Source organism: Pleurodeles waltl, chromosome 2_2 (genome assembly GCF_031143425.1).
Source record: "Pleurodeles waltl isolate 20211129_DDA chromosome 2_2, aPleWal1.hap1.20221129, whole genome shotgun sequence".
NCBI lineage: Eukaryota > Metazoa > Chordata > Amphibia > Caudata > Salamandridae > Pleurodeles > Pleurodeles waltl.
In genome coordinates, this window is record NC_090439.1 from 1,078,882,809 (window position 1) to 1,078,907,596 (window position 24,788).

Consider the following 24,788-nt stretch of genomic DNA (forward strand, 5'->3'; position numbering starts at 1 on the left):
GCAACTCCAGAGGCACCGTGTGTGGCTAATAGGTGAGGACAAGGACCCTATACAGTGTGAATAGTTGTCTGGGTATGGGGTTGTCCCTACGGGTTAGTGTGTATCTAACAGTTGTCCCTCAACATTTGCAGGTGACTCTGGTTACCCCAACCTGTCATGGCTACTGACCCCAGTGAGAAATCCCAGGACAAGGGCAGAGGAACGCTACAATGAGGCACATGGGCGAACTAGGAGGGTGATTGAATGCACCTTCGGCCTCCTGAAGGCGAGGTTCCGGTGCCTCCATATGACAGGTGGTTCTCTCTACTACTCACCAAAGAAGGTGTGCCAGATCATTGTGGCCTGCTGCATGCTTCACAACCTAGCTTTGCGACGGAAGGTGCCTTTTCTGTAGGAGGATGGTCCAGCTTGTGGTCTTGTGGCAGCTGTGGAGCCTGTGGACATTGAAGAAGAGGAGGCAGAAGAAGAGGATATCGACAACAGAAACAACATAATCATGCAATACTTCCAGTGAGACACAGGTAAGAAGATGTCACTGCCTCCCACATCTCATACTATTGTTGGAGGTAGCTTATGTCTGCCATTTTCACTCAGTGTATGGACCCTGACTTGTCCCTTTGCCTTTCCATTTCACAGATGTGGGTCCCACTTTGTGCCCTCTGCTATATTTCCTCCAGCCCTACAGCTGTGTTACATCGGTATGTGAACAATTAAATTGACATTGCTATATTCCATGGTATTGCAATTACACGTTTGTGAAAGCACAGACTGACTCCAGATTGTTTTGTGATTGAATTGTGTTTATTTCTGTGCAAATAAGTGGAGGGGGTTGTAAAATGAACAGGGGTGATGGTGGAGGAATGTCCATGGCAGAGTCCAGTCTATTTGTTTCACAGGTGCATTGTCCAAAGGGGCATAGGAAGTGGAGCAATGGCAGTTGAAGGATGGACAGGGTGACAAAGTGGGACAAAGGGGTGACATTCAGGGGGGTCTCATTTCCTGGCGGGGGTCTTGGCAATGTTTTCTGTCTTGTTCCTGGATCTCAGGGACCGTTTGCGGGGTGGTTCTCCATCTGCAGGGAGTAGGGTGCTGGTAGAGTTTTCCTGTGGCAGTGCCTACTGTCCACTAGCGCCGGCGGAGGTGAAGGGCTGTTCATCGTCCAGGCTAGTGTCAGGGGCTCCTTGTTGTGCCACAGTGTCCCTCCTGGTGTTGACAAGGTCTTGCAGCACCCCTGCAATGGTGACCAGAGTGTTGTTAATGGACTTCAGGTCCTCCCTGATCCCCAGATAGTGTTCCTCCTGCAGCCACTGGGTCTCCTGCAACTTGGCCAGTACCGTTACCATCGTCTCCTGGGAATGATGGTAAGGTCCCATGATGTTGGAGAGGGCCTCGTGGAGAGTGGGTTCCCTGGGCCTGTCCTCCCCCTGTCGCACAGCAGTCCTCCCAGTTTCCCTGTTTTCCTGAGCCTCTGTCCCCTGAACCGTATGCCCACTGCCACTGCCCCCAGGTCCCTGATTTTCTTGGGTTGGTGGGTTTGCCTGGGTTCCCTGTAGTGGTGGACACACTGCTGATTGACGTGTCCTGGGGACAGAGGGATGGGCCCACTGGGTGGGTGCTGTGCTGGTGTTTCTTGAGGGGGGAGGGTCTGTGGTGGCTTGTGCCAGCATCAGGGGAACCGACTGTCCTGAGGTCCCTGATGGGGCCGGGCTGGTCATCTTGATCCAGTTGTGCAGAGCTGCTGTCATTACTGTGGGTCTCTTCTGTGGGGGGACTGGATATGTATGGTACCTCCTGTCTGCTGATGTTGGGTTGGGGTCCTGCAGGGGTATAAAGGAATGATTATTGCATCTGTGTGTGCCATCGTGTGCAATGGGTGAGTGACCCTGTACTCCAGTGCTTGCATTCTTGTCTTGGTCCTTGTGTGATGTTTGGTTTGGGGTCTGTGTGGGTATCTGTAGTGGACATGCTTTAGTGGTGGGTGTCCATGCTTTGGTGTTGCATGCAGGGCTTGGTGTTGGGATGGGTGGACTGTGATAGTGGGGAATATGTGAGGTGTTGGAGTGATGGGGGTGAGGGTGGGAGTATGTGATGGCATGCAGGTGGGGTGGGGGTATATGGTAATAAAGCTTTGACTTACCAGAGTCCAGTCCTCCTGCTACTCCTGCGAGGCCCTCAGGATGCAGTATTGCCAAGACCTGCTCCTCCTATGTTGTTTGTTGTAGGGGAGGAGGTGGGGGTCCACCGCCAGTCCTCTGTACAGGAATCTGGTGTCTGGAGATCACGGAACGCACCTTCCCCCGTAGGTTGTTCCATCTCTTCCTGATGTCATCTCGTATTCTGGGGTGCTGTCCCACTGCGTTGACCCTGTCGACGATTCTGCGCCATAGCCCCATCCTCCTTGCAATGGAGGTGTGCTGCACCTGTGATCCCAATAGCTGTGGCTCTACCCAGACAATTTCCTCCACCATGACCCTGAGCTCCTCCTCAGAGAACCTGGGGTGTCGTTGAGGTGCCATGATGTGGTGTGGGTGATGTGGTGTGTGTTGTGATGTGTGAGGGGATGTGCTGTTGTGTGTTGTTTGAGGTGCGTGGATGTTGTGTAAGTGATGGTGTGGTGTATCTGTGGATGCTGGTGTTGTTTATGGTGGTGTCTCTCTCTGGCGTGGTATCAGAATACTGGTAGTAAGGGTTTGTGGGTGATGTGGGTGTGTGTTTTATATTGGACTGGGTGTGTGGGTGTGGTGTGTGTAGGTGTGTCAGGTGTGTGTATTTCGAATTGTCCAATTTGGTTGTGTTTTGTAAATATATGTGTATTTTGAGTGTGGCGGTGTGTACCGCCAATGGAATACTGAGTTTGAAAGACCGCCGCTTGGATTCGTGGGTTGTGATAGTATGGGCGTATTCCTGTTGGCGTGACGTGGAGGTTTTGTTAACGCCAGTTTATCACTGACATTTGGTGTGGCGGACTTGTGTGGGTGTCTGGATTATGGCGGATTCCGAGCTGTGGGTCGTAATAGCTGTGGCGGAATTCCGCTTCCGCAGCGGTCTGTTGGCGGTTTTCTGCACAGCGGTTAGCTGCATTTACCGCCAGGGTTGTAATGAGGGCCATAGTCCTCTTTGACTAACAATTATTACACAATTGCTGTTTTACTTAACAGAGTTTCCCAATATTAGTTATAGGCTTTTGAGTTATACATTATTAAATTTTAACATATTTATTGACTTTCCTTACTTTGCACACACCGTGCTTCACACATTCTGCTTGTTCAATTAGTGATGCTATAGGTGTTGAAAGTGAGCTCTGCACCCAATCTCCCATGGAGCCAAACCCACCTGTTTCTGGTCATGCGCAACAGGGCATTACCTTTGTCCAGGCCATGCACCCAACATACTATGAGGCTCAGCCCTCCAAGCCTAGGCCATGTGCAGCACAGGTAACCTACAGGGCAGGGCTGGGTTGAGGCCCTGTGCCCAACCTCATATGGAACCATAGCTGAAGAAGCTTGCCTTTAGTGTTTCACAATTTGGGGGTTGATTACAAGGGCTGTCTGTGGGAGGCCAGGCATTAATCTATTGGTTGGCCAGACTTGACAGCAAAGGACCATAGCCTGTGCTCACCCTCCTTTGCAGTCACACACCTCTGTACTAGAGGGATTGATTGCAGCCCCTGCAGCTTACCTCCTATGCAGCCAAGAACTGGCCTACGGTGAAGCCCTGCACTCAAGTCACTGTTTGACCAAGGTACATTGCGCATAGCCTTCAGCTATGCACTGCAGAGGATGGCCACCTGCTTGGCCTGTGGTGAGGCAGTGTGCCCAACCTTGCAACTTTTGGCTGTGCACAGTAGGAGCCAACTCTCGGGAATGGGCTGTTGGCAGATCCCACACCAAAACCAGAGTGTGCCCAGCCTTTGCTGCACACTGTCATTAGCCTTCTGCAATACAGGGTGAGAACAAGCTGTGACCTATAGAAATGTCCTGAACCCAGGCAAGCATGGTGTCATCCCAGAATGCAGCAACCTCAAATGGGCATGGCCTTATGTGGCCCCATCCACGTTTTTTTATTAGGTCCTGCTGCACAGAAAGAAAATCAATCTGCTAGATTAGAAGCCGCTAACGTGGTGGGAATTTATTTGCCTATTTGGAAGAGTGCCTCCTACAGTAAATAAACTGGATGTGAGGGAAGAAAATTACTGTGGTAGGTTCAAATAATTTCACTTCATGTTTCTTTCCAAGAAAGTTTGCATTTAAGTCTAGTGTGGTTAAGATGCTTAAATTGTATACTGTTCTTGAGGCCAGTGGGAGTGACACTAAGAAATGCCCATTGGGTATAGCCATAATGAAAAAATACCTTGAACAAGGATAGGCACAAGGAGGTATTTCAATGAATATTTGCGAGTAATCACTACTAGAAATACCAACTCTCATCTACTTATCCCAGTTGTTAGAAATCCCCCCCTCTTTTCTGATTCTGTCTTGATTCTTCTTACATAGGGGACTTTTCTAAAGATGTTCTGTTATATCTAGGCAATCAATTGTCTCTAATAGTAGAGGCATCTCACTGACTGAAGCCAACTGATAAGTACTCAGAGTATTCTTTCTTTTCTGTAGTCCATAGAATGCTATTGACATGTGTGAGAAAACAGGGCTGATTTGCATTTTTCACTTTTTGCTGTTGTTTTCCTGACTCTGATGGTACCCTGGGTACTGAAAATCAGTCCCAGGGCCAGTGCTCTGTGTAAAATCAGTATGCAAATTAGGCTAATTATAATTGGCTAAGTCAACCTACCTATAAGTCCCAAATATATGGTAGGGCATGTAGGTTTAGGGACCCAAGCATAGGTAGTGCACCCATAGGTGCACTGCTGAGGTGCCCAGTGTCATTCTAAAGGCAGGCCTGCCTTGCTGGCTGCTTTTAAATTAAAATTTCATGCAAATCTGACTTTGGAATTAAAAGTAGTTCTAAAGCCTTAAACTACCTTATTTTTACATATGTCACCCCTAAGGTGTGCCCTATGTGCCCCTATGGCTGGGTGCCATGTAACTATAAGCAGGGACCTTATAAAAAATAGTTTTGTAGGCCCTGGTGAGGTAAAACAGCAACATTTGTTTTTCCCTCATTGTAGTGAATGGCATCCATAGGCTAGAATGGGGAGACTTTATTTTAATTTTAAGGTCCCCTTAAGAAACAGATATCACAAGTGTGGTATCAAAATAATATTTATAAACAAATCCCACCACTTCCAGTTGTGGGATGTAATATAACATGTTCAGGTAAAGAGTTTTAAACTTTACCTGAAAAGTTGCCAACTTCAGCCCTGCGGTGTTTTTGCTGCTCTGCTCTGATTGAACAGCCTCTGGCTGCCTGGCCAGTCTGCCTTGATGAGGTGTGAAGTGGCCTGGCTCAACACAAAGACATGTGCCTGGGGGAGGAGATCTTCCCTCAGCAGATGGAGAAGCAGGAAGGGGGTGGCTGCCAAACTGGTCTTCAAAGGTAGGGAAGGACATTTGGAGCAACCCAGTAACACCCTCACATTCTGCAAACCTTGACAATTAGGTGCCCCCTTGATTAGATCAGGAAAGGGCAGGAGAGGGGTTTGTTTAGGATTTGTAGCCACACCAGTGGGTGGGCTCAGCCAGATGTATCCTCCAAAAATCACTTTCAGCCATGATGGATTTTTGAGGAATGTTGCTCCCTGGGATTGATTTTTGCCACACTTCCCAGGAAGTGGTCATCTCTGGGGGAAGCACCCTGCCCCTGATTGGAGAACCAGGACCCCCTTGTTTTTCACCCAGGAGCAAGGATAAAACTGGCAGACCTGCACCTGCACCTCAGTTCCCTACCAGATCCCTACCAGGAAGAACTACAGAAGAAGAAGGACTGCCCTGCTGGACCCCTGACCTGCACCTGGACACTGCATTCTAAAGGACTGCACCAGCTGCACACTTGGGCTTCGCCACAAGAAGGACTTTGCCTGTCTTCAACTGGTTCAAAGAGGGACTCCCTGTTTGCTATAGGTGAAAAATTGCTAACCAGAGTCCCCTGGACCAACTCCTGAAGAAACCAACCAGCTGACCACTGTCCAGTAGCCAAAAGGGAGTTTGTGCCAGGTGCATTCTGGGAGTTGTAGTCCGCACCCTCAAGTAGCATCTCAGAGCTTCTGGAACCTTGGGGTGGACGGTGGTCCTCAAAAGAACCTTAAAAGAACACCTAGAAAAAGATCCAGAAGTTTGGAGAAGTTCGGAGAACTTTTGGAAAAAAGCTCCATAGAGGGACCGACTTGCCGTGGCAACTCTAGCCAGCTTGCCTCAACCGCGACCCGACCTGACTTGCAGGTTCATCTTGGTGAAAAAAATCTCCAAAAAAGTGACTAAGTCTGAAAGTAGGAAGTTGACCGGGACCTCCCAGCCAGCGTATGCGAAGACTGCTCCAAGGATGTCGGATCAAGATTCAGGATTGCCCCAGTCAAAGAATTTTCACCTCGAAAAGATGACTAAGTCATAAGGTAAAAATTTCCACCGAGGGCTCCGGCGACGCGTATCCGAGGAAGAGTTCCAGGAGGTCAGATTGGACTGGCAGGTTCGTCCTGCTGAAGAAAATCTCCAGAAAAACGACTAAGTCCTAAGGTAAACTTTTGACCGAGGCCTCCCTCGGGCTGTAGCCAAGACGGGCTCCATCTCGGTCGGCCTTAAACTTTGTCTTCGCCCCGGTCGAGGTGCGACCAGGTGACCAGATTGGCGCTTTTTGTTTCTATGTGCTAGAAAGCAAAAATTCTTTACAAATTCATATCTCCGGTTCCCCTTATCCGATTTTATTCATTTTGATGTCATTTTAAAGTTAAACATATTTCCTATTGTTATAAAGTGATTTTGGATTTTTAAACTGTTTCCTGTGTTTTATTTAATTACTGTTTTGTGATATTTGAATGCTTTACGCTTTGTCTCCTAAATTAAGGCTTGTTGCTCGTTCCCAATCTACCAAGGGTTGAGCTAGGGTTAATTTATTGAGACCTAACTGGACCTAAGTGGAGGTTAGTGGCCTATTGCTAAGTGTAGGTACTTACCTTCCCTTACCAATAACCCATTTTCCAACAACATGTAACTACATGCTGCACAATCCACTTGAAGATAAATGTGGACAATGCCATTACATTTACATATTGCCACACTGCTTATCTAGTTAGGGAGCTGTGTGAATGATGAGATCTTAAAGTGCAAACGAATTTCAAATGTCAACGAGACAGGCGACGTTGGATAACGATTAGATAAAACGTATTCAAAATATACTGAATATGTGACCTCGGAAAGTTTGAGAATAATTGATTTTAATCTACTGTAAATGTTAGAATATACTACGTTGAAAAGAAAAGTTTTTAATTTCTTTTGAAACATGCTGAGACATGGCCTAGATCAGAGTTCAATTGACAAGGTGTTGCTAAGGTACTGGAAAGATTTGACCCCATGCTGATACCAATTTAATTATGCTTCAGCAAGCAGCAGATGCACTGAAGATTTAAGATGCTGCTCAAATTCACAGAAGTTAAAGTGTCAAAAAATAGCCCACAGTCCCCAGGGCCATTAAAAATGAGGGTTCCAAGGTTCAGACAAATTATGCAAGGATGAAAGTAACCTGTGCAGTTTTTAAAGAATGGTTAACATATCTTTTATACTTCTACCTGCAGCTTTAGCTGAAAAGGAATACTGACTAATTTAATATGAAGTAGTCTCTGATGCAAAGCTGGTTTTCTCATACATTTCAATGCGCTCAGTTAACAGCAATACAAGGATGTTGACAGTTACAGTAATTTGCTGGGTGCTCGTTTATTAAACTTAACAAACAACCAATAATTTCCGTGCACCGCTAGATCCGCGCAATTATGTCTATACTTTCAGGCAATGCCGGTACGCTCATTTAAAGCTTTCTTTCGTGCGGGGTTTTTATTACCGGTTAGGGTTCTAGATGAGGGCACCCCCTATGGGTGGAGGGGGAGGAGGGGAGCAGGGGGGGGTGGCTTGGCTTCTGTAGGGCCTGTATCCGCTAATTGGGCATGATGGTCTGTGTGTGCTATTTGTCTTGTGTGCGCTTAGGGGTATGGTGTATTGATATCAGTGCCGAGGCGCTGTTGGCAGGCGTGTGCGCATCTCCTGATTTACTGCCGCTTTACAGCCGGGGCGAAGCCTGTGATTATCTGTGTAGTCGCAGCTATCTGCGGTTCATGGTTTTTTTTTGTCGTTCTTTGCTTCTAATTTGGAGAAGGGTGTGCCCCAGGTTTCACAGCCCGAGTGTCATAGACCACCCCGCGCCAGTTTCGTTAGTACCTGATATTCAGCTCGTGCCCAGCGAAGCGTGAGTGTGAGCCAGGCTCCATGGTCGGGGGCCTTGGAAGCCTACCAGTTCATGGCTATTAGTCGTTTGTACATTGCATAAGCCAGGTCTACGAATCCATGCATGTGTTTGCTTCTTTTTGTTCTTGTCCTGAGGCCATGTAGACAGGATTTGGGATTCGCGTCTAGGCCCAGGCCAGTCATTTCCGACAGTACAGTGGTCAGCACGGCCCACTCCCCCTGCACCCGCGGGCACTCCCAGACCATATGATAAAACTGCGCTGGTGGGGTTTTGCATCTGGGGCAAGTTGGGTCCGATCCAGGGAACATGCGTTTTATCCTGGCTGGCGCTAAATATGTCTGATGTAAGTAATTAAACTGTGTGTATCGGAATCTGGGGTTTCTTGAGACCTCGCGTGTGTGGCTCAGGGCTTTCGGCCATTCTGTCTCTGAAATCGGGGCAGGCAGTGCGGCATTCCACCTCTCCCGAGCTTTTTGCAGGTTAGCCTCCGGGGGCTTATTCAGAAGTTTATACGTGATGATACTACTTTTTCACGAGTGTCGCAGCTCAGCATATGGTGCAGGTTAGCCGAGGTGCTTGGCTCAGCGTCCCCAGACCCCCATGTGCTTCTAATGGCGTGGCATATAGCGTGGTATGTCAGAAATTGCCCTGAGCTGATCTCTGTGAGGGCCTGTATGGCTTCGAAGGACATTAGTTTTCCTTCCTCGAAGCATTCTCCCACCGTGCTTATGCCCTCATCTATCCAGGTTGCGGACGAGTGAGATCCAGTTGTCACCCATCCGGGGATTTGTTCTAGTGGTAGGAGAGGTGAGTAGGGAAGTTTTTTGGCATCTTTTTGAATGTACTTCTTCCAGTATGCATGAGCTGCTGTCATCAGTGGATTCACGCATGTGGTTTTGGTTTGTTAGTTCATGAGTCACTCAATCAGAGGGACTCCCCGGAGTCGGGTTATCAGCCAGGTAGCCTCCGCTGCGCCGGGATTATGGATCCAATTTAAGATACACTGCAGCTGTGCTGCTGCAGAATAGAGCTCAAAGTTAGGGGCTCCCAGCCCACCCGCCGCCACCGGGTGGTGTAGTGTATTGAGTGCGACCCGCCTTCTGCCATCACCCCACACAAGCTGCACCAGTGCAGAATTAAAACTGTTGAAAAAGCTTTTAGGGATTATGATCGGCAGAGCAGCGAAGTAATACAGCAACCTGGGCAGTACTAGCATGTTGGCTATGGCTACCTTTCCCAGTGGTAAGAGCGGTAGTTTATTCCAGAAACGCAATGAGCTCTTTATAGATGTCACCGCTCTCCCCAGGTTGCCATCCCTGAGGTCTTCCGCTCTGTGGTAGACGTTGACCCATAAATATTTAAATGTGTCAAAGCACCATTTTAATTGGCCTGATGGGGTATTCTCACGTCGCGCTGGGGACCAGCCGACCAACGGAAATATGCAGGATTTCCCCCAATTAACTATCAATCCCGAGATCTCTCCAAAGTCGCACAGCAATAACATCACTGGTGGCAGCACCTCCTCTGCGCTGGGTATATATATCAAGGCATCGTCTGAGTACAATGATATGACGTGGGAGGTGCCGTTCCTTACCACCCCCCAGTCTTCTGTTTTTGCACGGACACGCACGGCCAGTGGTTCCATCGCCATTGCGAACAACAAGGGGGGATAGGGGGCACCCCTGCCTTGTTCCCCTGCTAATCAGGAAGCTCTCTGATATGACACCCCCTGTCTTCACCCTGGCCTGTGGGTTAGTGTACAGAATGCGTACCCATCTTATAAATTTTGGGCCTATGCCCATTCGCTTCATGGTGGCAAACAGGAAGTCCCATTCCAGTGTGTCGAATGCTTTTTCGATGTCTAGCGAAATCACCGCTTCCTCAAATGCACTCGGGGGGGTGTCGCCCATTACGCTCAGTAACCTGCGAATGTTGAGGAAGGTGTTACGTTTTGGAATGAATCCATTCTGATCTTCGTGTACCAAAGTGTGCATGTGTGGAGCTAGCCTGTTGGCTAGTATTTTGCCAAGTTGTTTGCAATCTAGATTTAGCAGGGACAGAGGTCTGTAGGACCTAACGTCGGTGGGGTCTCGACCCTGTTTCGGAAGGACCACTATCATTGCCTCTCTCATCATGGGGGGGAGAATTCAATTAACCTCTGCTTCTTCAAAAACTTTTAGGAGATGTGCAATAAGGTGTGTCGCAAAGGTAGAGTAGTTTTCTGATGGCAGGCCGTCTGTCCCTGGAGCTTTGTTTCTAGGTAGTTGTTCAAGAGCCTTGTTGAGTTCACCTAGTGTGATAGGGGCCTCTAATGACTCCTTGTCAGCGTGTGTGAGCTGGGGCAGGGAGGAGTCCGCCAAAAAAGACTCGAGTTGTTGGGGGGTGCATGATGTGCGTGTAGTGTATAGTTGTGTGTAGTATTCCCTGAACGCATCATTTATTTCTTCCTGTGTGGTTGCTAGTGCGCCTGCGCCTAACCCTATTGCCCCAATTGGAGGGCATTGCCGTTCCTCCTGCAGGAGCCATGCGAGCACCTACCCGATCTGTCGCCTTCCGCTTGTAATCTGGTCAAGTGGTATTTGTAGTCATGAAGGCGTAGTGTGGCGTCGGCGGCTGCGTATTCTGCGTGCGCATCTTTTAATGACGTGTATGGTGTTTCGCTGCGGGCCACTGCATTTTCTAGTGCTCTTAATTTATTTTCCAGCTTGCTGACTTCTGCATGGAGTGTCGGTCTTACCCCCCATGTAGTGGAAATACAGTGCCCACGAGTCACTACTTTGTGTGCGTCCCACTCTACTGCTCTTAAGTTTGTGGTGTCAGCGTTCAGTTCCCAGTACTGTTTAGGCGCTGGTTTCAGTGCGTCTGTGAATGCAGGGTCCTGCAGCGCTTCCACTTGTAGTCTCCAGGTTGGGATCGCTTGACGCCTCCTGCCCCAGTCTAGAGTTATTTTAAGCGGCGAGTGGTCTGATAGTGTTTTGGCTAAGTATTCAATCCCGTTAGTTACTGTGCAAATGTCCTGGGTACCCCATAGTAGATCTATCCTGGTGTACACTTTATGTGGTACTGAATAAAATGAATATTCTCTATGGTGTGGATGCTTCATACGCCACAAATCATAGAGGCCCATGTTGCTGGCCCATGTTGCCAGTGGGTGCCTGGGGTGTCTATTAGCCGCTAGGTGTGTGGGGGGGCTAGACCTATCCAATGTCGGGTCCGGCGTATTATTAAAATCTCCACCCCATATTGCGGGTGTTGCGGGGTTCGCCAATAATGCTGGGGTAAGCGTGTTCAGGAATGGTTTTCTCAGACTTGTTATTACATTTCTCTGATTCATAATTTCTTAGTGTTGGAGGCAGCATATTCTGTTTGACTGAGGCGGGGCACTAGCCAAGTAAAACCTACCACTTCAGTCTGAGGGGGGGGAGTAATTACACTCACTGTATGATGACCTGTGCTCACCTTTGGGTAGCTTGACACAGAGCAGTCAGGCTTCCTACAGGGACAATGTGTAAAGAATTGGCACAGCACTACCACAAAACAAATACACTGGGCATCACAAAAGAGACTTCACAAGAGGTGTATGCAAATTAAGCTTGTATTTAACACACACATTAGTCAACACAACATGAACATCAAGTATATCTTGGCATAAATCACATTTAGACATCTCACTAGCAGTGCTTGGCCCAACTGTGATAAAAAGACATTCTCAGTATGTACGCATGAGAAAAATAATACTTTCCCTCCTAGCACCCTCATTGTTTGGCAGCACACTGTCAGCAGAAAACACATCCTAGCGATTTCCCCAATTAAATGTCACACAATTCTATGATGCACCTTGGTTCACAATGATAGCAGCAGTCCTTACACCCAGAAACAATATGTATGCCCCACCGCCGGGTGGTGTAGTCAATCACAGAAGGTCACTCCTGCTCACTCACTCTGCACCATTATGCTGTGCCATGGATAACGGGAAGGCTAGTATAACACTCACTCACACTCACTCCAAGCACCCCAAAACTGTGCAATGCTATATGGCAGGCTAGTGGTCACTACACTTGCAGACCCCCCCCTTGGGTCTAAACATTCCTCCACCCTCCAACAGGTTCCTACTACCCTAACCCCTCATGAGCTGGAGATGATGGCACACTTTCCCTGGGATACTAGGCCACTTGAGGCCAGAATTACTCCTATTCAGGACCCTGGGGCAAAGGTGGTGGGGAGCAAAGAAATAATAGCTGATCAGGCAACAGTCGACAAATGGAAATCTGGCCACCACTCGGGGAGTTCACTCAGAGGTCTCTGCAATGTGCCTTCCGGTGTGGGCCCTGGTCTGCCAAGCATTGGGGAAGGGTCACTCTGGGACACACGTTGATCACAGAGATGTCACGCCAAGCCAGGACTCCAATATATGGATAGTTACGAAATTTGCACCTCCCTGGTAGGGGGCCCAACGTCTGGGGCACAATGACTTGAGTCACTTTGGATAATCCTGGTTGCACACAAAGGGTTACCAAATCCACATCTCCCTGGAATAACACGTGCAATGCCTGGCGTGTGATGACTTGAGTCAGACCAGATGGATCTGATCACACACGGAAAGTTACCAATGCCGTAACCCCATGGAATAAGACACAATGGGCCTCATTCCGAGGCCGGCGGGCGGCGGTCGCCGCCCGCCTGGCGGGAACCGCCATATGGCCGCTGCGTGGTCGAAAGACCGCGGAGGCCATTCTGGCTTTCCCGCTGGGCTGGCGGGCGACCGCCAGAAGGCCGCCCGCCAGCCCAGCGGGAAACCCCTTCCCACGGTGTGGGAAGGTGCGACGGGTGCAGTTGCACCCGTCGCGAATTTCAGTGTCTGCTAAGCAGACACTGAAATTCTTTGTGGGGCCCTCTTACGGGGGCCCCTGCAGTGCCAATGCCAATGGCATGGGCACTGCAGGGGCCCCCAGGGGCCCCACGACACCCCATACCGCCATCCTGTTCCTGGCGGGCGAACCGCCAGGAACAGGATGGCGGTATGGGGTGTCGGAATCCCCATGGCGGCGCAGAAAGCTGCGCCGCCATGGAGGATTCCTGAGGGCAGCGGAAAACCGTCGGGAGACCGCCGGTTTTCCCTTTCTGACCGCGGCCAAACCGCCACGGTCAGAATGCCCTTGAGAGCACCGTCAGCCTGTTGGCGGTGCTCTCGTGGTCGTTGACCCTGGCGGTCAATGACCGCCAGGGTCAGAATGACCCCCAATGTCTGGTACGTGATGACCTGAGTTGCACCCAACAGATCCAATTGCACACAGGGTGTTACCAATGCCGTACCTCCCTGGAATGAGGCGAAACATCTGGTGCACAATGACTTGTGTCACACCAGACGAATCCAATCACACACAAAAAGTTCCCAATGTTGTGCTGTTGTGTAGCCATTTTAGCTATAGCTCCATGCACGTTATTTTAACACACTAGGCCAAGCCGCTGTGCTCTCTAACCTAGATATGTTTCATTCAGCTTTATTTTATAGTTACAATAGCCACTTTCATGGTCTTATTTTATTTTCTGTTTATCTAACTGTTTTTGCCTAGGCCAGCACTCTGTTCTCAAACAAGACATTCTTGCTCACTCTGTGCTTCTTCCAAGGCTACAGCACGGGACATTGCTGGTAAAAGTGGTAGAAGTTTAGTCCCCAATATTCTTAGAAAACACACATCCTTACGTAAGGACATTTTCTCAGAACATCAGCTGTGTTGTTATAAAAACACTTCCTTGTCCCTTACACGTTAGAGGGAGATTCCAGCCAGAGAACCACAACTGTATGCTGATTGCCGAATACTTCGCTACAAATGCTAACGCAGACCGCAGGCCTTTGGTCAGGCATGGGGGATGATGTCTTCCCAGGGGAACCTGAAGGGAAGAATTAGAGCTTAACATGCTGTCCTCTATCATAGCCTAGGGAGGGGATTAGTCTATCAACCGTAGTGACAATATGATAGCGTTATTTCTATGCTTCACTCTCCTCATGACAATTTTAATACTGTCATGCTGTGTCGTTCTGGTTATTGCAGCTCATGCTTTTCTATCTAAGATGCAGTTGTTTAATTAAAATCATTATTGAAACAGATACTGCCTCTGTCGTCATTTTTTATATGAGGCTAAGGTAACTGAGAGAAACGGATGGGACCTGAGTGACTACGGCTTCCCTGAGAAACCAATTATGTCATGCGCTCGGCTGCCCAGTCATCCCTGCCCTTGGGTGGAGATGAGGGTCAGACTCAGTCTCCCATACCGTGGGCAATTCTGCCACTCAAAATCCAGTAGTCTCATTAGAATAATGAGAGCCTACGCAACAGAACGTCCCTGGAATGAGGGACAACGTCTGGTGCGCCATGACTTTGGTTGCACCAGACAAATATAATCACACAAGGATAGTTACCAATGCCGTACCTCCCTGGAATGAAGCACAATTTCTGGCACACAATGACTTGGGTAACACCAGAAAATTCCAGTCACACACGAAAAAAGACCAGTGGCATATCTCCCTGGATTGAGGCACAATGTCTGGTGCACAATGACGTTAGTCGACAAATCTGACACATGAAAAATTACCAATTCTGTACCTCTCTGGAATGAGGCACAACATCTGGTTCATGATGATTTGGGTTGCACCAGACAGATTCGGTCACACACATACAGTCCAAGTTCAGCAGTGCCACAAGAGGCAGAATGAGACACTGCTCCCGGTATGCCCCCACCTCTGAGGGTCACAACCAGTGAATCGAACACCGCACACAATGAACATGCAGTCAGGTGTCACACTAGAGAAATGCAGCATGCTCAACAAAGGTGTGCAATACGGGGTCCCACAACTGGTGAATCAGCTCACTACCAACGAAATGCTTATGTGCACCATGACCACACAATGGTGGGCCACACTCCTTGAAAGTGGGTAGTACTAAACAGGCAAATCTAGTCTTGAGGCACAATACTTGGTTCCATGACCTCACCCCTGATACCAGGTGATGTCCAGCGGACAATGTAGGCACTTACGAGGGCACTGATCTCCAGAATGCACAGGTAGAAGGTGTAGGTCCCTTGTGGGAGGTCTTTAATGTCCCTAAGACCTCCACCAAAAACAGGGGGCAAGCCAACAAGCCCTCGGATAGCACACTTCAGAGTGCCACATAGCAGCAACCAGTTTGCCCAGGCCAGCCACAATGCATAAAGAGTGTGCAGTCTCTTCCTAGGGCAGTGATTACTCCTTGTGTACAACAGATTCTTTTAGCAGTGTGCACCATGTCCCTGCTAGTGTATCTCTAATTTGCTGCAGTGGGGCACCAGTAGTTATACTGTAGTGTGCCTTTGAAGTTATGGGAGGTTCAGAGGATTCCCCTTTTAACTATAGATGTCTCTCCTATTTTCAGTCCTGTCTGCCATGGGTCTGTGAAATGCGGATCTTAATCTTTTGTGGGGCATAACCTGGCTCCGAGAGGAAAAGTGTCAGAACCTCTCCCTCCAATCTATCTAGCCAGGCCCACAAATGGCAGAGGTCTTCATTCCAGGTGTGTGCCCCAAGTTTTATAGCTGTCACTGGGGAATGCACAGATGTGCTCCTCCATTCCCCAGATTGAATTAAAAAGCACAGTTAGCATTTTAGGGCAGAGAAATCTCCACTTTCTAGAAGTGGCATTTCTCCTTGAATATTAACAAAAACACCTTTACCATAGAAAGAGGTTTGTCAATATGAATCCAGTGGTAGTAAACAACATGAGGCTGCTTTGATGCAATCCACTGTTGCAGCTTGGAGTAATTTGAACTTTTAACACTTTTCCCATGTTAACCTATGAGCAGAGCAGCTCTCCTATATAGTAAAAACACACATGGGTATTCTTCATTCTCTGGGCATATGCGTCCTTGTGCATATACAAGCTTGCATTGGCAGACTGGGCACATGTTTAAAAGCATCAAAGGTGCAAATGCACACACAGGCCTGATAAGTCAGGCCAGTTACCTCTTAAAAGCACCAAAGGTGCTAGTGTGCACACCTAGGCCTGTGCCAAGTCCCAACATATGTGGGAAGGTGTTCATGCATTTTCCCACTGCACTTACAGTGAGGGCCCTAACCTAAGCCCACTAGAGGAGGGGGGATCAGAGAACCTACCAGAAAAAGAAAAAAACATTTGAGAAAACACCACCTCAGCATGTTAGGTCTAACATTTATGGCCTGTTAGACTTTTCATCCTTAGCTTGGTCTCCCTTAACTTTTTGCCTCTGTTTCCCAGGTTGTTGATGTGTGCTGGACTCTGTTTTTGCTGTTTTTTTTTACTCTGGGCACTTTACCACTGCTAACCAGTGCTAAAGTGCAAGTGCTCCTTTTACAAAATGTGTATGTAATTGGCTTATCCATGATTGGCATATTTGATTTATTAGTAAGTCCCTAGTACAGTGTGCTAGAGGTGCCCAGGGCCTGTAAATCAAATGCTACTAGTGGGCCTGCAGCACTGGTTGTGCCACCCACACAAGTAGCTCTGTAATCATGTCTCAGACCTGCCACTGCAGTGTCTGTGTGTGAAGATTTTAACTGTAAATTTGACTTGGCAAGTTTACCCACTTGCCAGGTCTAAACCTTCCCTTTTCTTAAATGTAAGACACCCCTAAGGTAGGCCTTAGTTAGCCCCAAGGGTAGGGTGCAGTGTATGGTTAAGGTAGGGCATATAGTAATGTGTTTTATGTGTCCTAACAGTGAAATATTGCTAAATTTGCTTTTCACTGCTGCAAGGCCTGTCCCTCTCATAGGTTAACATCGGGGGTCCCTTTAAATCTGATTAAAGTGTAGATTCCCTTTGGGAGCAGATAGACATGCGGAGTTTGGTGTGTCTGAGCTCACAATTTAAAAATACATCTTTAAGGAAAGTTAATTTTAAGATTGTGTGTTTGAAAATGCCACTTTTAGAAAGTGAGCATTTTCTTGCTTATACATTTCGGTGACTCTGCCTGTTTGTGGATTCCCTGTCTGGGTCAGTTTGAGAGTTGGGCTGGTTGCACCTCACAATAGACAGTAACACAAAGGGAGCTGGGGAGTAGTCTGCATTTCCTGATGAGCCATCTGTGCTAGGAGGGAGGGGAGGAGTGGTCACTTACACCTGAGAGGGCTGTGCCTACCCTCACACAAAGCAGACTCCAACACCCTAATGAGTGTCTGGGGCCTGGCCTGGGCAAGGCAAGATTTCACGATCAAGAGAGACTTTGCTTTGAAGTAAGCCTACTTCAAAGGAGAAAATGGGTATAAGAAGGGCACCCCAAACCACAGACCTTAAATCACTTCTGGACAGCAAGAGGAACCTCTGCCTGGAGGAGAGCTGAAGAGCTTAGGAGGAGTGCTGCCCTGTCTGAGACTGTGCTTTGTGGAGTCATCCTGCAGTTGCTGCTTCTGCCTGTGCAAGAGGGTAATGACTAGAGTTTGTGTGGCTTCCATCTTGTGAAGATCTCCAAGGGCTTGATTTAGAGCTTGCCTCCTGTTGTTTGAAGTCTTAGGGACAGCAAAGACTTCTCTCTGCCAGCACCAGGAGTCTCTGGAAAGACTCCTACTCTGCCAAGTGGTGCCAATCCAGTTCCTGGGATCCTGAAAGGAGAAGCTGGCAGCCTAAGAGGAAGAAATTCACACTTTGGATGCCGTGCAGGGAAAAGATCGACGCAACTCCGATCAGTAGCTGAAAAATCAGCACGCCACCAGCTTCGTGGCTAAAAATCGACGTTCGCCTGCAACGCGACAGAAGAATCAACGCACGGAGTTGGAGAAATGATGCACAGCATCGCTGACAGAGACTGGTGAGATCGCAACCCACGCTGTGTGGTTTTCGGATCATCGTGCAACTGGATTTCCGATGCAAGCACCACTGGGCGTGTAAAAACAACGCAAGGCCTACCCGGACCCGAGAGTGCTCACCGGAACAACGCATCGCTCTCCTGCGGAGAGAGAAATGACGCAAGGTCTCGCTCATGAGTGAAATCGACGCATCGTAAGCCCTTTTTGACTCACACTCACCTGTATGGGGTTATTTTTGACACACCCAAGGTACATTTTCACGCTAACAGTATTACTGTGTTTAAAACTACATGAAGACTCTTTTTGCTTTTTAATTGATAACTTGTGAGTTGTGTATTGTGGATTTCTGTCATTTTGGTCTTCTTTTGTTTAGATAAATACTTTCTATTTTTCTAAACCTGTGTTGTGTCATTTTGTAGTGTTTTCATTAAGTTACTGTGTGTTGGTACAAATACTTTACACCTAGCACTCTGAAGTTAAGCCTACTGCTCGTGCCAAGCTACCAAGGGGGTAAGCAGGGGTTAGCTTAGGGTGATTCTCTTTTACCCTGACTAGAGTGAGGGTCCTTACTTGGACAGGGGGTAACCTGACTGCCAACCAAAGACCCCATTTCTAACATGGCCTAATTAAGAGTTTTCACATACAGGAAAGCCTGCCTGCCAAACTCCCAACCGGGTGTCCGCCGTTTTTGTAGCGACTACCCTGCCGGAGTTATTAAGAGTTTCCCACTAGGTCGGTGGGCAGAAACTTCAGTTTCCCAGGGCTGCAGCATTGTCTCTGGCTCGTAATCAAGCCAGCAGCAATGCGGTAGCCCACAGGGTGCACCAGCAAACTCCCAATGTTCATGGTCTGCAAAGCAGACCATGAACATTGGGAGGGTACTGGGCAGGGGGACCCCTGCACTGCCCATACCAAGTGCATGGGTAGTGCAGGGGCCCCCCTTGGTCTCCTGCACCTGTTCTCCGCCAGGTTTTTCATGGCAGTGTTACTGCCATGAAAAGGCTGCCAGAGAACAAGGTCGTAATCCACAGGGCAGCGCTGTCCTGGTGGTTTACGATCTCCACCACTGCCAGGCCGCCGGATCATGGATCCTGGGAGTGCTGACAGTTCCCTGACGGTCTGACTGCCAGGGTTTTAATGTGGTGGTTGGACCGGCGCAACAGCAGCAGTCCTGACCACTACCGCAAGTGTGGCAGTCTGAAGACTGCCACATTTGTAATGAGGCCCTTAGTGTATATGAAGACTATAAAAACTCAGAAAGGTCTATATTGGAAATTGGGTTACTAGTTGTGTGGCCAGCACAAATAATAGTTCCTCAACTGTCCTCAGTGGGAACCAAACACCCCGTTGCAGCCATTGACTCTCACAGTGTAGCAAGGCAGAGCAGTCTAAGGCTTACTCAAGGGAGGTGGTGTAGGCTAGGAATCACCAATCACTAGCACTGAGGAATAACACTCAATAAATGATTGTCCAGTCTGTACTTTTTCTTTAGAAAATGAGAAGTACATTTATCACACACACTACTAAATAGTATGCAATAATTTACAAATATACATTGGCAGATGGAACATACCATAGCTGACATTGTGCTACTAATGGTGATCCCCTAGAGAGGTCACCCAGACATTTCAAGAGTGTTCAAACTGTCATGTGTAACAAGTATGTTACTTGGGCAAGAACTGTTGTCATAGATCAATAAACACGTGCAATAATCATAGAACATATGTTAATATCATGTAAACCCAATGAAAACATTTATCAGAAAGGAGTTTTTGTCGTCCTTCATAAACTTGGTATTAGGCTGTAATCATCATGACAGACCCTAGCGGGCCTTACAATAAAAAAAGTATTTTGGGGTGTAACCGTACTTTCAGCCCCTAGAGGGCATAATCACATATAATATCATTATAATGCAATTGTATTCAAGGCACGGCAGTGTAACTGGATTCAATCCTTCCAAAATGTTATGCCTGAGTTGGTATTAAGATCATAGTGCAGGTGCTGGTATCATATTTCTCAACCTAGGTGTCTTTGTTATTTGTGTTATGTCATAGAATTTTGTAGAGTCTTATTATCAGAGTTGGGGCTATGTCTTTGCAAACACCCATTGCTGTTCTTGTTCATTCCATGTTTTGATGAAAGGGAAGTATGTTGTCTCTTGCCTTGAACAGCAAGGAAAATGACAAAGAAAGAAGAAAATTAGTGAAGTAGTCTGAAAGCACTCCAGAACAACACATGGCATGACAAGTACAGTTATACAATATATAGAAAAAGAACTTCACAAGAAAGCTCCACCGAAAGCTGAGATATGTGTTATAGTTAAGGCAAAGGAGAACTTGGCTTTTTGGCATTGCTAAAGGTAGGTCGAATCACAGGACTTGGTTTAGCTCGCAGACATGCAAAAGACCTATACTACAATTAAGAATGTATCCTTTTACGAGGTACAGGAGATATTAAAGCGCAAAAAAGTGTTCCTTTAAGGAACAAGGGAAATTAATCATTTAATGTTAATCAATGAGGAAAGGCTAATACTTTCAGAAACAAATGTCTCTTTGCCAAAGCCTCAGAGAGGCGGATAGAAGCTTAGAGGGTTGGCAGAATAAGGCAACAAATAACTAGCTGAACTTTTTAAAATCCATAAAATTCAGAATGCAGTTGTGCGGTACAGGAGTGAGAGCTGCTGGCATCGCCCCATAGGAGAATGACAAACCTTTGTGAAAATGCGATATGTTTTTTTAAACAAACAAATAAATAAATAGAACTGAGGCATAACCTAGTTCTCGGCTACCATTTATTGTTTAACGTACAGAATGACTTCTGACAATTCATAAAACCTTTCCCATATGGTCAGTTTCCTAGCAGTCACCTTGTTTGAGAATGAAAAACAGTCACTAATTCAGGTGAAGTGGGCTCCACTCACCCCTGGGTCCTGGTGCTACTGCACCTGCTGCATTATTGGTGACTATGACCCTGCATATGGTACATTTGTTTCTCCTGATGTACGGGAAGGGTGAGCATCCAACATGAAACAATCTCATTCTTTAAAAACAAGAAAAAGAACAAAGGTAGATGGGGGCTGACACATTGACTCAGTGTGATGGCTGGAGCTTAATCAAAAGGATTCACTCCAAGCATTTTTCATCTCTTTCATTTTACTAAGATGCCTAGGTCTCTGCTAGTTGCTGTGCCAGGTATCACAATGTACTCACAAGGACCATTTGCCATTAATCACTGTTCAGAACATACCCAGTTGAGAATTTAAGGGGCATATTTACAAGGAAGTAGTGCAGCGCCAGCGTTTGCAGCGCTGAGCTATGTCACTTCAGAAAAAAGGTGATGCGCCGTATTTATAGAAATATGGTGCACCCCTATGTTTCCCCTAACTCTGTCACTAAATTTAGCTGCCTAGTGCCAACACAGGCACTTTTGCACCACAGTGCAAGAGTGCCTGCATTGCAGGGAATGATTGTCTATGTGCAGGAAGGTGTCCCTTCCTGCATATAAACAATCAATAGTGGCAATTTGTTACTCCTATGTGTGCTGCAGAATGCAGCACACATAGAAGTAGCAAATCGTCATTATTTAATGATTGTTAATGTACAGGAAGGGACACCTTTTGCTCTTTTTATGTATGCTGCAGAATGCAGCAGACATAGAAAAAGCTAAAACGCCGGGAAATAATAGTATTTCTCATCTTTGCACAATGCTAACGCCACCCCTGGGCTGGTGTTAGTTTTTGGCATAGCCTCAGATTTACATTTTCTTGTAAATCTGGGGCAGTGTCAAAAAGCAATTGGTGTTGCATGGGTGTGCCCACAGCAACACCCATTGCACACCCTTCTACCGCAGAAAACTGCATGGGGAGGCCCATATTTACAGGCATTGAGCCACAAAAAGTGTCTCAAAGCCGCCTTGTAAATATAGTGCAGGGCATAGCGCCACCTGAGCGTCACAAAAGGTGACACTACAGTGGGGGTAGAGGTATATAAATATGCTCCTAAGTTTTTGGATAATGTCTTTACTTCCGGTGCCATGGTGATTCCTGACACCACCCCAGTCTTATTTAGCTTGAAACAGGTAGAGAAAACGATATTCATCCTGTGATGGATGAACTGTTAATAAAGAAAAAGGCTAAGGCCCTCATTATGAATGTGGCAGTCTTAAGACCGCCTCACTCGCGGTGGTGGTCTTACGGCTGTGGGCCCGGTGGTAAAGACCGCCATATTATGACATTGGCGGTTTGGCCGAAGCCAAACTGCCACAAAACCTCCAGTATCCCCGGGGCAGTCAGACCGCTGGGCTGGAGGTGAGCATCTCCGGCCCAACAGCAGCCATAAAACCACCAGCGACATCACTAGTCGGAACACCCCAGGCTTTACGTGGCGGTCACGCCACCACAAAAACCCTAGTGGTAACGCACCCGGTGACAGGAATCCCCATTCCTGTTGCCGGCACATGCACCCCCACATGTCCACACACTTTCAAACACCCCCCACATGTCCACACACTTTCAAACATACCCCCCACTTATCCACACACTTTCAAACATGACTCCACTCGTCCACACACTTTCAAGCACCCCCCACTAGTCCACACACTTTCAAATCCCCCCACTTGCTCATACAGCTTCAAACACCCCCCCCCACTCATCCACACACCTGCAGACATGCACGCCCACTTACCCATGCCCTCTCTGACAAAAACCCCCGCTCACTCGCACCCACTCACACGAACACCCCATTAGCTCACAAACACGCACCCATACAGATACCAACATTCGTTGACAAACATGCACTCATACAGATACCCTCACCCCTCCGCATACAAGCACCTGCACATGCACACAGACACCCCCACCCATCCACACACTTGCAGACACCCCCTCACTTGCAGACACGCACCTACAACCTCATGCATACATCCTGACACCCCCACTGCTGTGCTGCCCTCACGCGCCCATCCAAATCAGGGTAGGCCACCGCCAGGATCCGGAACATCAGGGGGCTCAGTTGACGGCAGGCACCCCGCCTACGTTGGGAGGCCATCCCCAGCAGTCGGTCTTCTTGGTCCCGCAGCGGATGTCCTCCCACCTCTTGCGGCAGTGGGTGCCCCGTCGATGGTGGACCCCCAGGGCCCGGACTTCCTTGGCGATGGCACGCCAAATCCCGATCTTCTCATGGGCGCGAACCTATGTGACACGTACAGGGAGGGAGAAATACCACGTTCAAGTTACTCAGCATTTTCCTTTCCAGTGGCCCAACGCCCCCCATCCCCGCCAGGCCCCCCGCCAGGCCCAACATGCCCCCCATCCCCGCCAGGCCCCCCGCCAGGCCCCCCGCCAGCCCCAACATGCCCCCCATCCCCGCCAGGCCCCCCGCCAGGCCCCCCGCCATGCCCAACATGCCCCCCATCCCCGCCAGGCCCAACATGCCCCCCATCCCCGCCAGGCCCCCCGCCAGGCCCCCCGCCAGCCCCAACATGCCCCCCATCCCCGCCAGGCCCCCCGCCAGGCCCCCCGCCATGCCCAACATGCCCCCCATCCCCGCCAGGCCCCCCGCCAGGCCCAACATGCCCCCCATCCCCGCCAGGCCCCCCGCCAGGCCCCCCGCCAGCCCCAACATGCCCCCCATCCCCGCCAGGCCCCCCGCCAGCCCCCCCGCCATGCCCAACATGCCCCCCATCCCCGCCAGGCCCCCCGCCAGGCCCAACATGCCCCCCATCCCCGCCAGGCCCCCAAGCCAGCCAGTGGCCCCAAATCCAGATAGAATTAAACTCACTTGTTGGTCTGGAGGACCGTAGAGTAGCGCATACTGGGGGAGGACCCCATCCACAAGTTTCTCCAACTCCTCTCCAGTGAAGGCAGGGGCCCTTTCCCCAGTCGCAGCAGCCATTGTCCCTTCCAGACCGAGGTCACAGCAACACTTGCAGTATAGGTCCTCTCCTGTGAAAGTTCAAGTCGCAAGTGGATAAGTAGATAGAAAATGGCGGTCACGTCCGCGGCGGTGCGTACCGCGGCGGTGCGTCCCGCCACCGCCGGCGCCCTTCGCCATTGGCTCCTGAAACCCATAGGCTTCAATGTTAACCAATGCGGCTTCGCGCCGCGGTCTTCGGCCGCCGCCCGCCGCGGTATGCCACGCCAGCGCATTGACCTCACATCCCATTGTCACACTTCACAGGTCAGGCAGCCGCCATTTCCAGGGCCCACATGGCTCAATTTCAACAGCGTCACACAGGCCTAGGCCTTGCATAGCCACTCAGACACGCCATTCACTGCATAGAGAATCGTATACTGTGCTAGCTGTGAGTACGTACCTGTGGGTTGCCTGACTGTGTGCTCCATGTTGTCCTTCCTAGGCACCGTCCGCTGGGTTGGGCGAGGAGACGGATGAATCCTCCCGTGTACCGACCGCTGGTGGACCTGTCGACAATGGAAGAACGCCACATTATCCTGACCTACCGTCTTAACCGTGCCACTATCCATGAACTGTGTGCCCGGCTGGAGCCCGACCTGATGTCCCCCATCCGCCAACCCACAGGGATTCCCCCTCTGGTGCAGGTCATGTCAGTACTACATTTCTTGGCAAGTGGGTCATTTCAGACAACCGTGGGAATTGCTTCCGGGATGTCTCAG